Raw genomic sequence first — 12,244 nt, forward strand, 5'->3', positions numbered from 1 at the left:
GTAATGAAGAAAGAAGACTATTCTCAGTTTCAAGATCGAGTAGATGATAAGATTTATCATGACATCCGGAATTGGACAAGAGCCACCCTAGGTGATAGCATTCTCCATTAAACTGTCGGTTCTCCGGGACTGACAGTTCAGATCCCGCCATAATTCATTTGCTCCTAACTTTCTCGTACAACGTCCGAGTAACCTCATTCTTTCGCCGGTGGCTTTATATTTCCATTATGTACAATATGATGGGAAGAAATCCATGGTTTTAACGAGTATCGTTTCTTTTTGCTTCAATGACTCCAAAGTACCTGATTAGCTCAAAAGTAATCATAAGATATGTAATTTACAAGAAAACTCGCAAAGAAAGCATAACCAATAGATAAATATCACGGTGTTTTAGACACCTATCATTAATCTAGCATCACATGCTACCTTTTGTGGGTCCCACGATCCACACATTCGAGACATTAAACATGTCACAAACTGGGGGATACTTACTGGGGTATTGGACTGGCGGTTTACAGCGTGCAGCGCACAACGCGCCATCACAAGAACGTGTCATGAAGACATGGACGGTTAGTAATGATGGGAGAAGTGGGCAAGACTGATCGTGTGACACTAACACACGCAACTCCACTACTCCATCACTCACTTTCTCCACTTCCCATGAGAGACGTGGGTTAGGCTCAATGACTTGTATAAATAGGTTCTCCTCCCTATTTCCAAGACAGAACAAGACAACAAAAACCAAGTGTTGATACAACTGTATCCAAACACCAGAACTGATAGCTTACATTCTGCAAACCAGTTCAGCTTTCTGATACAAGTCATACACAACCAACACCTCCACAATCTCAACACCTTCTTCGCTTCCCTCCCTAAGATCAACCTCATCTCCTTCACTTTGTGACCGAAGCAAGTCTGGAACGACCATTTCTTGGTTTAGGCCGGAGTTGTACAGATAGATTTCTCGAATCACAAGCACTCCCGTGTTGTGCATTTGTTTAGGGTTTAGATTCATTTCTCATCCACACACCCCAAATTACCAAAACCAGCAGAAATAGTTTTCACCCATAAACACCTAGAATCCCACTTCTAACCTTTCTCAGATTTTAGGTAACTACATTTTGGCAACCACAGTGGGAGGTTGTCCACTCAGACACGGTTCCAAATCAATTCCAGATCACAGTTATCAATCTTAATCACGGTCACTATCAAGATGGGAAGCTTTATTAATTCTAATGGGAAACAATCTATGGAAACCGGATCTGAGCAAGACAGGGAGAAACGAGGCCCTCGTCCTCGGCTTCTTGGTCAACCCCTTAATCAAGAGGAAGACAAGATCCAGGAGGCGCCTCCCCAACTGCAAGATGGTACAACGTCCACGACAGATACTCTTGAGATGGTAAACGTTGGAACTGTGGAATATCCTAGACCTTTACCTATCAGTGCATCCCTATCATCAGAAGAACGTTTACTATTGGTAGTTGTACTTAAAGAATACCAGGATATTTTCACTTGGACTTATAAAGAGATGCCAGGGCTATACGAAAATTGGGTAATGCATCATCTTTATATAATTCCTGGATCCAAGCCAGTAAAGCAGTAGCCTAGACACTTCAGACATGAAGTAGAAGAACAGGTAAAAATTGAAGTACAAAAACAGTTCACGGCCGGGTTTATCAGACCTATTCAACATCCTACCTGGTTGGAGAATGTTGTACCAGTTAAGAAGAAAAATGGGCAAATCAGGTGTTGTGTAGATTTCCGAGATTTATAAAGTGTTGCCCGAAAGATGATTTTCCATTACCAAATATTGACATGCTGGTATATCCCACCAGCGGCCATGCCATGTTCTCTTTTATGGACAGCTACAACGGATATAATCAAATAAAAATGTTCCAGGGTGATGCCGAAAAAACTGTATTCCGCACTCCCATCGGGAATTTTTATTACGCCGTCATGCCCTTTTGGACTTAAAAACGCAGGAGCCACTTACCAAAGAGCAATGACAGTGATCTTTCACGATATGATGCATAAACAAATAGAAGACTATGTCGACGATGTGGTTGTCAAATCAAAGACCAGGGCGTCCCACTTTGAAATTCTCCGACAGGTTTTTGAAAGATGTAGGAGGTACAATCTTGGGATGAACCCCTTAAAATGCGCTTTCGATGTCTCCTCCGGAAAGTTTTTAGAGTTTCAGGTGACATAGGAAGGGATTAAAGTGGATCCCAGTAAAGCTCAAGCGATAGCCACTATGACCCCGCCACAAACGGTGAGAGAACTTAAAAGTTTCATGGGGAAAGTTTCGTACATTCGGCGATTCGTTCTAGGATTGGCCCACTTCGTATCTTCCTTTGTTCCTCTGCTTAAAAAAGATGCTCAATTTAAATGGACTTCCTCCCAACACCTTCGAACAGATTCAGCGATTGTTACTCTCACCTAACGTCATGAAAGCTCCACTGCAGGGACGGCCATTACTTCTATACACGGCTTCGAGTGATACAAAAATTGGTGCATTGCTCGCTCAGGAGGATGATTAGGGGACCGAGCACCCAGTTTATTACATCAGTTGTACGTTGAAATAAGCGGAGTTGAGATACCCAAAGGTAGAAAAGGCGTGTCTATCCCTTGTATTCGCTATCCAAAAGGTCAGACACTATTTGTTGGCAAAAAAAGTCACACTTATTGCCAAAATAGATCCCATAAGATTTTTATTGGCGAAACCTGTCCTCTTTGGAAGAACGGTTTGGTGGTTATTACAGATGCCTGAATTCGACATAGATTGCATTAATCCAAAAGCAATAAAAGGGAAAGCCGTAGCTGATCTCCTAGCATCTTTTCCAGGACATGATACTACCTCGTTACATGAAGACGTACCCGGAGAATTCACAGAGATCTCTTTAGTAAAAGATGACGAGTGGCTTCTCTACTTTGATGGGTTAACCACCCCTAGCACTAGCACAGGAGGAGCTGGTATCGTTTTGGTATCCCCTACTAGGGAGATGTTTTCTCACTCATTCAAGATTGACTTTATATTTACCAATTACTCGGCCGAATATGAAGCGTTTATGATAGGGTTATAATTAGCTGGAGCTTCACGTCTCGAAGTCATAGGTGATTCTAAGTTACAGATAAACTAGATGAATGGGTTGTACTAGTAAAAGGAGATTACGTTGGCGCCATATAGAGCCGAAACACAAAAACTCCTAGAACATCCTTTCGAGATAAACTGGTCTTGTCGGCCCATCATATGGACACACAGTTGATTCCTAGCACATCTCTGCAAGATATGCGAGTCAAAGACAAGTGAGCCAAAGTCTCTCAGAGGAATTAATCGGGGGTACAAATCCTTTTCTCTTGCTCCAGGACGAGTCCCATCTGACCGCAGAGATATTCGGATCTGTTAAGAAAATATTCGTAGATATTTTGATCCGTCTACAAAATTTCAGAGAGATTCAAATCTCTCTGCAAAATCTGGGAGAGATTCAAATATCTCTTCAAAATCTCGGAGAGATTCAAATCTCTCTGCAAAATCTCGGAAAGATTCAAATCTTTCGGGAAATCTCATACAAGGTTGAATATTCCCTATAGTAGGCACGAGCCTCGTGTAGGAATCGAGTCTCCTTTTCAGACTCTCCACATGAATTCTGAGGCATCCCATGCCTTTTCACGTGACTCATCCTAGTCATTCTTACAAATCGGAGAATATATATCTATCTTGGACAACTCGTCTAAAGAGAATATTTCTCTCCCTCAACACATCATCACAAAGGCTGAATCATCTTCAAACAAATGGGGGGATAACAATCAGGTTTTTTTTTGGTGGTCTACAGCACGTGTGAGAAATACCCGGCCTATTTCTCACCGCAGAAGAGAGTAAAGGTGGTGGAATAATGAGATAAACTCAACCTAGTTTATCTCTATTCCTGAAGAGACGCGAGAATTGCTTCGTACGACACGGAAAGAAATCCTTGTCTTCACCGACCTGAGATTAGAGAATCCAGCTATAAATATGTCATCTATTTCTCCAAGCTACGATCATCTTTCTCATAACTTCTCAGAGCAATTCTTCTTCAAACCCTAGAATTCTCTGATCTCCCTCTCTTCATCTGCTTCCCTCCCTAAGACCAGCCCTAAATCTCTTCCCTGTGACTGAAGCAGCCTTTGAACGGCCATTGTGCTTGGTTTAGGCAGAGATTGTTCGTGCTCAACCTCCCGTAACTCACTTTCAGAAACCCCAGAATCCCACTTATAACCTCTCTCAGATTTTAGGTAACTACAGTACACTCGCACCATTTTCTTCGGGCTTACTCGGTGGTGGCCCAGATGCCCGAACAGTGAATATTTATTACTAATTCGTGGAACTCAGCTGAGAATAATCCACGAAACAGAGTAATGAAATAGACTGATTATCTATTACTAATTCATGGAATTCAGTCGGGAATAAGCCATGAAACGAAGTAATGAGATAAAATAGATTATTTTTTTAGGAATTCGATTGATGAATGTTGTGCTAGAATTTAATCCATGAATTGCTCTATACTAGCATGCAATGTCTAGGAGCGAGTTTATTCAAGAATGAAGTATGAGATGATGAAAGCATCATATTCATTCTGAATATTGATTGTGCATAGTCGGGGAACAATGTGGAATCCCGAAGACGTTAGTGCTCTATACTAGCATGCAATATGTCTAGGAGCCGTCCAATTGTTAAGATATTCTATACATATTCTCTCTACATAGTCACGGAATAATGTGGCATCCCGAAGACGTTAACGCTCTATACTAGCATGCAATATGTCTAGGATCCATCCAATCATTTCGATTCTATATAGAGGTGTTGATGAAATATGCGAAGTGTCGAAAAGATCATCCGGGGAGCCTTTACGAATAACATATTCATACAAGGCTCTGAGAGGGTGTACTCTCAGGCAGAGATTGTGAAAGCTTTCACGAATCCTAATATATGAGTTTCACATCCATTCCTGAAGCAGTGTCAGAAACATGCAAGATCATGATTTTACGATTTTAGCCTTTGTTGAAAATCCACTATCAACAAAGAGTTTCGGACCTTCTCAGGTAAATCCATTCGCATACTAGGTAGCAAACAAGAGTTCCGGACCTGAATCATCACAATACAATTCGCAAACTAGGTATGCATACCATGTTGTACCCAAACTTGGGTAATTGTTCTAAATTCTCATTTCAATGATTGAAACATCTTTGGAAGACGATAATGGTAATCTCACACATACCATTAGATTCAAGTACTTTTCAAGCGATCAAATGATCAATACGAAACTTCCCGAGCTAACATCAAATGACTGTCTCACACAAATCATATAAGATATTCAAGGTAATTTTCACATGATCATCTTTTGACTTAATATTTAGTTTCCAACAAATAAATTGTTTCCAACTAAACTCGTCAAGAATATGTTGAACATAGCTAAAGCAAAAGGCTTCTAACACATATTTCGAGAAATAGATAAGCAAGATAAACTCGGCTAGAAATATCAAATGTGTATAATGTAAAAGTTTATATAACTATACGACTTAGTCTCATTAAAAGATAAAATAGAATAGACTTCTGAGTGATAGATAAGTTTTAGTCTCCACATACCCTTTGTTGATGAAGTTCCTCCAAGCTCCTCAGTAGATCTTCTTCTTCAATTGGTGAACGCCGTGAAGTCTAAAGATCAACTACACATTCTATCCTAATACGAGACATAACTATAAGTAGATTAGAAATCAAATATATAGTTTTGATCAGCTAAACTTGACAAACAAGCTTGAGATAGCAACGCTTGCGAGTTCGACCGAGCAGTGTTCTAACAAATAGCCTAGCAGAGAACCTACTCATTCCCTACCTCCAATACAATAAATGGCATCGTTTGACTCCGCGAAATAATTGGAAATCACCAAAGCATGGTACGCGGAAAGTTGAGTTCTAGCTCACTCCTCGTCCGAGTCCTTTTGGGCGAAGATATATAAAAAATTTAGACAAGATTATAGGAACCCGAAAATAAGAAGTATTCAACATATCGAGGATAGGCACGAAGTCATCCTAGGTGCGGTAGTTTCCTTTATGAAAATCAAACACCAGATTTTGAATGTTACCCACATTAGCTTGTACCCTCAACAAGTTGTAAGTATTTTTATGGTTTATTCTATCCAATTTAATTTTGCCAATTTGTAACTAACAAAGTAAGTTTGTGTTTTGTTTTTGTAGCACGAAGCCGCGAAAGCGCGCTACTTAGAGGAAAAGCGGGAAGCATTCACATTTGATGAAAACTATCACTTTATGGTATCCAAAGTTTCGGAGTACCACCAGCACTAAATGGTCGGTGAATCGGACTCGGATTCCTCGGAAGAATATTGATAGTTTTAGGAGTATTTGTGTAGGTTTTATGGGTAGATCTTTATGTAAACCCTCACGAAACTATAACTCGTCCACTAAGGTCGCATAGAGGTTCAAAGGTTTGATGCACGTGCTTAGTGCATCCGTGATTCCTACGGAAAAGAGTAAATTTAAAATAAATTAGTTTCCGACATAATATTTGAAAGTCTTTCCATGCCGTTATTGGTTCAAGTGTGGCATTTATATATAAAACTATGTCGTCGAACAGTGAAAAACGTAATGGTTTTCTGTATAAAAATAAATCATGTCCCGGCATAGATTGATTTTCCGGCATGCTCGATATATTTATTACAATGACGACATTAATGAAAATGTGAGGGATTTCTGTATAAAATGAATCAGGTCCCGACATAGATGTCGAATAACAATCAACTTCGGTACTTTTGTCGGCGTTACAAATAAATTTGATATCAATGTCGTCTATAGTATAGTGACATCCTTGCCGCCGGTGCAACAACAATGCCGGCATATTAATTTTGAAAAAGATTTGTTGGGTCCTCATCTATCTATATTAAGAGAGGTACCCATTCTACTTGTTATCTGAAAAAGAAAAATTGTAATCACCACCCCTCTATTCTCCAATGGAAAATCCATCAACGACTACCGAGTTCGTTGTTGCTATGGAAGAAGAAAAACTTAAAATGAACAAACTATCCACTCCAATAAGAAATTCATCCTCATCCACCACAAACTCAATTGCCCTTATGCAAGAAAAACTTGTAAGGAAGAAAGAAACCACCAAGTCAGTTGTCGCAATGGAAGAAGGGATACTTAAAAGGAATAGAAAAGAAGAAGAAGAGACAACAAAATATCACAAAGAAACTAAAGAAATATATGAACGTGTAAGACAAGAGAAAATAGAAGCAGGTGTTGAGGAGGAAACCGAATGGATTAAAAATTTCTACATGGTGTCGGATCTCCCGGAAAAACACCGCCCTTTAAGCCTTTTTGGAATCCTTTTATTAATGGTCCTTACATGCCCAGGTTTATCGATGGTAAGTGCAAGAAACACAAAATGAATTACGGATGTGAGTTTCTGGAGAATCGAACCACTGCCCTTAGAAAATTATGTCACAAATACAACGAGGTTCTCGTAAAATACAGAGGGAACATGTTTGCACGCAGGCAACATATACCAAATTGTAAGGAGATCCTTTTAGGCATTTCAAACCTGCTTTGTTCATTGTATCTCGTTCCAAGAAATGATATTTGTTACAATTAGCTTAGGAGCTTTCATGTTATGCATTTAATATTTTAGAGTTGTTTTAGTTTCCCGATTAACATGCAAGTTAAGACTATCGTTATGGTAAAATTCCGGAGTCGGTGTTGTTTGAGATTTCAGTTTGGGTTAGTTGCATTATGTTTGTATTTGATATATTTCTGGCGTGGTTAGTTACCCCGCGACAATACCGATACCACTGTCGGCATTCACATTTGACCAAAAAGACAACGCCGGCATTATGTACATAATTTCAACTGAATCATTAGACTATTGCTGTAGAATATAAATATAAAACAATGCCGGAATTATGACGGTTTGCCAGGAATTGATTGCCGCTGGCGTAGAATATGAATATAAAACAACGTGGGAATTATGACGTTTACCAAGAATTGATTGCCGAAGTTTGTTCCAATAGCTGATTTAGTTATGGGTTTTATTTCTAGTGTAGCTTTGAAAATGTTGCACCACAGGCCCATAACTTTTCAGTTCTCTTTTCTTAAGAACCATAATATTGGGCATACCAAAATCTTCCAAGGCATACTAAATGAAGACAAAAAAGGTTGTGAAATAGCAAAATCAGATAACCCCTTAACCCAAAATTTTTTTAATGGAAAATCTGCCCTTTACGTATTAGTGTTAATAATCTTGATTAGTGATTAAATATTTTGTTTAGTGATTAAAATAATTTTCAGAATTATAAGAGTTGTTTAGATGAAAAATTTGAGTAAAAAAAAATCAAAGTTTTGGTTTGGTTAAGAAGGAGAGAAAGAGAAGGAGAAAGTGAGAAAATTCTAATTCTTGATTCAATGGAGGATGAGGAGGGTCATATATCATCTAAAAAACCTAGGAACATACACATCAACTACACCAATGATTCCCAAATGGCTGATTTCTTAGATTATGAGAATGATTTTACACCCACTCAAACTCAAGCTCAAACTCAAACACAAACTCAAGATGATGATTTTTATGAGCCAAATCCTGATGATGAAGACATTGATGAGGAACCCAATGCTTCTAATACACATGTACACTTATATCCTATACTTAATCTCACTTCTATGGCTCTCAATTATCAAAAGTTAGGTTTTCTGAATCATGGTTCGGCGAAACAGGTTGAGGTTCGGCTCACATTTATGAGCCGAATCTACCAATTGATGAACGGTTCGGCTTACTGAATCTGTTTACTGCATGCGCCGAACCTATAATTTCCAATTCCAACCCTTTTGCTAGACACTAGTTCGGCTTATATGAAAGTTTCATAGTAAGCCGAACAACATCCTGAATTGCCCGGAATAGAATCATTACTAATTCGGCTTACATATCCAAAATCGTATGTGCCGAACATAATTTTCTAATTTCTGGGTTGAAATATTGTTACTGGTTCGGCACATATGGAGAATATCGTATCAGCCGAAACCTCTTATGTTCAAGGTTCGGCACATAATATGATTATCGGCTGAGCCGAACATGAATTTGTTAATTTTTGGGTTAAAATATTGTTCGTGGTTCGGCACATATTGAGGATATCGTATAAGCCGAAACCTGTAAATGTTTATAGTTCGGCACATAAGGTGATTGTCGAATGCGCCGAACCTGAAGGACAAATGATTCGGCGCGTAACTAACATTAGAGGATAAGCCGAACTCTATAAATTCGGCGCATAACTGTTAAGCTATTCATTAAAACATGAAATTGAAGGTGTCCATAACTCAATCCCAGCACCATTAAAAACAAAGTTCAGGAACTAAAAGCAAAGGTGTTTGCAACACCATAAAAGTGTACTTAAAACTTAAGAAAAAGTGTACCATAAAAGTGTACATAAAAGGGCATTTAACCACGACCCCTCTTCTTATTTGCACGACCACCTCTTCTTCTACCTTGGTCTTCATCTTCCGACGCATCATTACCGGGTTGGACGGTAGCACCACCTTGGCTTGTACCTTCACCAACTTGTCGAGACCTCTTAGTGGTAGGCCTTTGTTCGGGTTCCTCGGGTCCTTGTCCTTTGTTGATGATTGCATCCCACTTGTTGATGATTGCATCCCACTTGTTGATGAGGTATTTTTGTTCTTCTACGGTCATTGGTGTTTTGCAACCAAGTTTGCCCTTCATTTTTTTCAACATCTCCCTACCCGCGGCAACCTATTTTTTCATTTGTCAACAACTTATAACCATGAGGTTGAAGACATTTTTACCATAACTAATATATGAAAATAGTATAAATTGAAGTCATTCTTACCATAATCTTGAAATCCTTGACTACACCTTCGGAAGTAGACTTGTTGGTGATCTTGATTGGCCTCGCCTTCCCCTTATCAGCTATCTTTTGCCTTTTTTTATTGATAATGAAGGGATGAGAAATTTGGTTATACCAATCCATATAGCCCGGATCCTCTTCACATGGATCATCAAGTAAAGGTGTTAACTTGGACGCATCTAATGTGTGATTGTCTAAATTATTCCAAAACTCAACGGTGGGATCAGGATCATAATTTGGTTCCCAAGATGAAGTGGTGCTTTTAGTTCCCTTACCACTCTTTGGTAACAACCTGAATTTCTCGTCAAACAAAGGAACCTTTTGGACGCATCCTAATTGACGGAGTACTCGCCTAGGATCGTATATAACATAACCACCGAGATACCACAATGGCCCATGATACATACCTACCGGCATATCCTCATCTTCAACAACTTCATCTTCTTCATCTTCCTTCTCATATGGTTGAAAAGTGACATCATCAACACCAAGACAGTCTAACGTCTCTCTCAAACTTGCCACCAACTTCTTTTTGTTCCTTTTCTTGGAGTCCTCGTATGCGTACCGGGCTGCAGTTGGCTCAGTATCAACATAATCGACATCTTTCTCAAATACTTTGGCCAAGTTCAAAATTGGGAAATGGTCATATATCCACACCTACATCCAAAGAACCACATTAAAAAATCAAAGGAATTGAATTGATAGAAACAAGTTTTACTTGGAAACATCAAAGTAAGACTAAAGTTTGCAAACTCAGAGAACTGTTCGGCTTATATGGATCAAGTACTATAAGCCGAACCAAGTAAGTAAAAACTTCGGTTTAAAAGATTTTATGGTTATAAGCCGAACCATACTCTGAACTCCCAAAAGTTACCTGGAGCAAAGTGAAGTTCCCTCCGATGTTTGTACTTGTCAACCTAGACGCGGTGGCAAGTTGGTCCAGCAGGTAAGCGAGCGTAGCCGTTCCCCAAGCAAACTTGTTACAAGTTTCAAGATTCTTTACCAATTTGAGATAATTAGCATTTACCTTGTTTCCGTTAGTGTCGGGAAAGATGTCTCTACCAAGAGTATAAAGCAAGTAGGCAGTTCCGGTTTGCTTCACTTTGACGGGATCCATTATCAACAAACCTTGTGTGACTCTTTCCTTTGTGTTCTCAAACTCCCTTTTCAAGTTAGTCAACTTGATCTTCTTATTCTTCTTATTTCTGCCACCTGGTATGCAAACGGTATCGACATCTTTAACTGATCGACAAAACTCCAACTCAGTTTTCATTGAACCCCAACCAAGGCATTCCAGGTACAAATTGTATAGCTCATCCCAACTCATGTCATAAAAACCAGCATCCACACTTACACCCCTTGCTTTAAGGCCTGTAATCTTACTAGCCTCATCAGGAGTGATTGCCATCTCTCCAAAAGGTAATTGAAATGTGTAAGTTTCTGGACAAAAGCGCTCGGTAAATGCAGAGGCCAACACACTATCATATTCCTTATGTCCATAATTGATGATAGTCCATAAAGCACTGCGTTGTACGTAAACAATCACCTCAGGAACCTCTTCATCAAGACTCCATTCCGCTGCCCTCTGGTGTCTCAATACTCGGACTGCACGGTTGTGATCAGGAGTCTCGTAAATTTTCTTCGCCCAAGAATCGGCATAACCAATCAACACATTTCCTCCATCTTCCGGAAGACCATGAGGCAAACCATCTGATCGAGGTGTAATTACATCATGTTCATCAGGAATGTGTAAACAAGTGATCCGTCGATCATCATCGTTCTTCTCTTTCTCAGGTTCTGCCACCTTCTTGTCTTTCTTGGGTTTTCCTTAGGGTTGTGTTTCTTTATGAACTTCTTGATTATCATCAACTTCTTCATCTTCAGCTATTCCTTCTTCTTGTCTTTCAATTCTTACTTGTTCAGCTTCTTCTTCTAAAACTCCTCCTCTACCTCCCGCTCCCAATTTTTTCTTACCTCCTCCTCTAGGATCGGGAGTTTTAGAAGTAGAAGGTGTTACCTCCATCTTCTTCCTCTTTGTAGCTGCATTGGTCCTGACACAAGTATGAAAGTTATAAGACTAATTCGAACAACAAAGAGATTTGGAAAGCCAAAAACTTGTAAGAAAATAAGATGGCTCGGCTTACCCTAAATAACACATATGAGCCGAATCATGTCTTGAAATTTTTATTAGCTTACACAGAGAGTGGATCGGCTCATACCACAAACCAATTATAAGCCGATCCTAAATATTCGTCTCACAACCGATACCGTCGAATAAGCCGAATCTATGATTATGAACTCAAACATGTATTCGGCGCAACATGATATCATATAAATAAGC

This window comes from Papaver somniferum, chromosome 3 (assembly GCF_003573695.1).
Source record: "Papaver somniferum cultivar HN1 chromosome 3, ASM357369v1, whole genome shotgun sequence".
Classification (NCBI taxonomy): Eukaryota; Viridiplantae; Streptophyta; class Magnoliopsida; order Ranunculales; family Papaveraceae; genus Papaver; species Papaver somniferum.